Here is a 3,316-nt window from a genome sequence, read left to right as displayed (position 1 = left end):
TTAAACCAAGATAAGCACTACATAACTTAACACATTGTTTGATGCTGCTAGCGTGACCTTAAACTAGTGCCCACCACCTTACATAAATATTAGGACAAGACAGACCATCCTCCTCTGCCTTGCACAAAAGTAAACAGCTATCTCTCAGTCTTGATCAAGTAGTCTCACTCTTTGCTGCCGTTTTTTTCTTGCTAGATGCAGCTCCAGTGTTCTTTGCTGCAGTGTTCTTCTTGCTTGCTGCAACTTCAGTGTTCTTTGCCACCTTTCTCTTCTTTGTAGCGGCAGCTTTGCCTTGCTTGGTGCCTGTTGTAAGTGGAGCAGACCTTGCAATGGGTCTGTTGGTCATGATGAAGTCAGGATCTGGCAATGGCCCTCGTTGTTGTGAGAGCAAGCTAGGCTGAGGCTCCTGTATCAATGATAGAAGCTATTAAGCTGTGCTGCACTATTGAATACAAATATCTGTAACAATGATAATTGGCTCAGCTGAGTTACCTCTTGCATCATTTGGCTCAACTGAGTGCCACTAAGATGTGGAAGCATTTGAGAACCAGAAAGGTCATGATCAATAACATCCTGCAGAATCATTTGTATTATTTTAGAGTCATGCAGAATAATTTGTTTAGCAGAAAAGAGTAAAGGTGAACAATTTGTCTAGTACCTGACTTATGGCATTTAATGGTTCATCAATTATTTGGTTAGCAAGCTGTGCTTGTTGTGACTCAGCAACCATTCTTTTAGCATCCTCAGAGCTGATGCCATCCTTCTTAAGCCTACATCCACCTGAGTTGTGATGAGGTGCCTTACAATGCTTACAGTGAATTCACTCCATGCTTTGTCAACTTGGCTCCACTTTTCCCTTGCACTTCAAATGGCTGCTTTCTCCTCGATTTGGGTGGTCTACCAACCTTTTTTTTCATATACTGGAGGCAGAACCTCAGGGCCATCTACCTTCTCCCATGTGCTCTTATCACTACAGGGCCAAATGTTAAAACCATATGCTCTTTTGAATGCATCTGTTGAGTAGCAGTTTGGCAAAACACTTTCAGGTGAGATCCTCTCATGCCTTAGACAAGATATAGCATGGTTACATGGAATCCCTGTCAAGTCCCACCTCTTGCAATCACAATGTTTAGATATGATATCCACTGGGTACTGAAATTCTTTTGATTGAACTTGGAAGATTCGTTGGCCTGCTAGTAAGGCATAGCACATATTTGCATATTCAGCATTCTTGAGCACCTTTTTTCTAATCTTTGGGCAAAAAAGGCCTTGCATCTGCTCTTCCAACTCCTTTTGCTTATTGTAGTACCTACTCATGAGTTGTCACTTGATTCTCTCAAACATACTCAGTATAGGTAATTCTCTAGCCTCTAAGATATACTTGTTGAATACTTCACATTTGTTGTTCAACAAAATATCACACTTTGGAAATTCTGAGAAAAAGGCTCTTACCCATGTATTTGGTGGCATCTTTTCCAACCAATCATAAGCATTCTTGTTCAGTGCCTTCATCTTTTCCATGTTGTAGTTCCATTTCATCAAAGATGAAGATCTAGCACATGCCCACAACTGATCTTTCAATACCTCACCTTTGAAGTGTCCTTGGAAGTTTGAGTATAAATGTCTAACACAAAATCTATGTTCAAAGTCAGAGAAAACTTGTCCTACAGCTGGGATCAGTCCCTGTCAATAAGTAGACAAATATTAGTTCAGACAATTACTGAAAAAAAGCAATTGTAATGTACATAGAGATATATATACCTTTTGCTTGTCAGTCATTATAGTCCATGGAGTAGTGTTATCAATGCCAAGATCATTTTTCAATGTTTCTAAGAGCCATTTCCATGTAACTAGGGACTCCACTTCCACTACAGCCATGGCAATAGGATATATGCAGTCATTTGGATCAATCCCTACTGCTGTGAGCAGCTGACCCCCATGCTTAGTTTTTATGTGACATCCATCCAAGCAAATTACAGGCCTACAACCACTGAGAAAGCCCCTTTTGCAAGCATCTAGTGACATGTAGCAATGACTGAATAGGCTATCTTGAATTTTTAGATAGAAAGTGGTACCAGGATTGCATCTCCTCAATTCATTCCCATAATCCCACAATTGGTTGTACTGCTGAACCTCATCTCCATGAATGGATTTCAATGCAAGCCTTCTTGCTCTAGCCAGCTTGCTCCTAGAAGGGGTCAAGTTCCAATCCTTTTGCACTGTCCTTGCAAAATTAGTGAGGCTCATTTTGTCATCTGCTCGAAAAGTCTCCATGTACTTTGCAGCTAGCCATTTTGAGGTGCATTTTTTGACAACCCACTCTCTCTGGCAGCTATGCTCACCAAAGTAAGTCTTCACTACAAATGCCTTCACCCTGCTATCTTCTGAAGCATAAATATTCCAAGAGCAACCATCAGCACAATGAGCCCTTATCCTCTTCTTGTCATTCCTTGGCATCTTGATTTGAACCCTATGCCTAACACCATACTCTATAATAGCTTCTCTCAATTTCTGAACTGAAGGAAATACTAGGCCAACATAGAATGTAGGATCGTTCATGTCCTCATCCCTAAAAGTCTTGAACTTCAACCTTACTCCACCTTCAGATTCTAGAAGTTCTAGCTCTTCTTCATCAGTAGACACCTCACCATTACATTCCACAATTGCCTCAACCCCCTTAATTCTGCTGCCTTTGGCCTTCTTTCCCTTTGATATCATCTGTCCTTGTAACACACCTTGATCTACCACATTGTCATCAACATTGTTAACAAATAAATCATCGTCACCATCATCTAATTCATAGTCACTATCATGGAATTCTTCATCCTCACTGTCATTGTCATCAGTACCACCATCAGTACTGCTGCCTTGTTCTGTGTTGATGTGCTCCTCTCTAGTGCTGAACCTGATTTCAGTATAGAATGAAGGCAACTTCTCACCATCTTGCTTTGTCACATGCTTCACCTTTGTAGGGCTAATAACCTTAGGTAAATTAGCAACTGGGTTAGCTATGATATCATCCCATTCAAACCCTGAAATGCTATCATTATGGTCAAAGTAGACAACCAAGTTCTTGAATCTGTCAACAACTGCAGCCATCACATTTGTGTCACTATCACTAACAATTATCCTAAGTCCATCTGCAATCTCCTTCCCTGGTAACAGCCAATATATCTCAAGTTTCCAGTCCTTAAGTACCCTAGGTCCTCAACAAACTGATCCAGCCACAGCGGAGACCAAGTATCTGTCTCCACATGATCAAACCAACTGACTTTCCCACTCACATATGATCTGAGATAGCCATGCCCAACAAAGA

At 41.0% G+C, this 3,316-nt stretch overlaps 1 long non-coding RNA gene across 1 annotated transcript; it reads right to left on the bottom strand.

The window, feature by feature from the left end:
- Positions 1-200: 200 nt before the first annotated feature.
- LOC120686238 lies at positions 201-629 on the bottom strand. The gene is made up of 2 exons (XR_005680053.1): positions 493-629; positions 201-406 (listed from the first exon to the last, which is right to left on the bottom strand). It is a non-coding gene; the product is annotated as an uncharacterized LOC120686238 (long non-coding RNA).
- Between the last annotated feature and the right edge of the window lie 2,687 nt (positions 630-3,316).

The sequence above is a fragment of the Panicum virgatum genome, chromosome 8N (genome assembly GCF_016808335.1).
Source record: "Panicum virgatum strain AP13 chromosome 8N, P.virgatum_v5, whole genome shotgun sequence".
Lineage (NCBI taxonomy): Eukaryota > Viridiplantae > Streptophyta > Magnoliopsida > Poales > Poaceae > Panicum > Panicum virgatum.
This window is presented reverse-complemented; position numbering and strand designations above follow the sequence as displayed.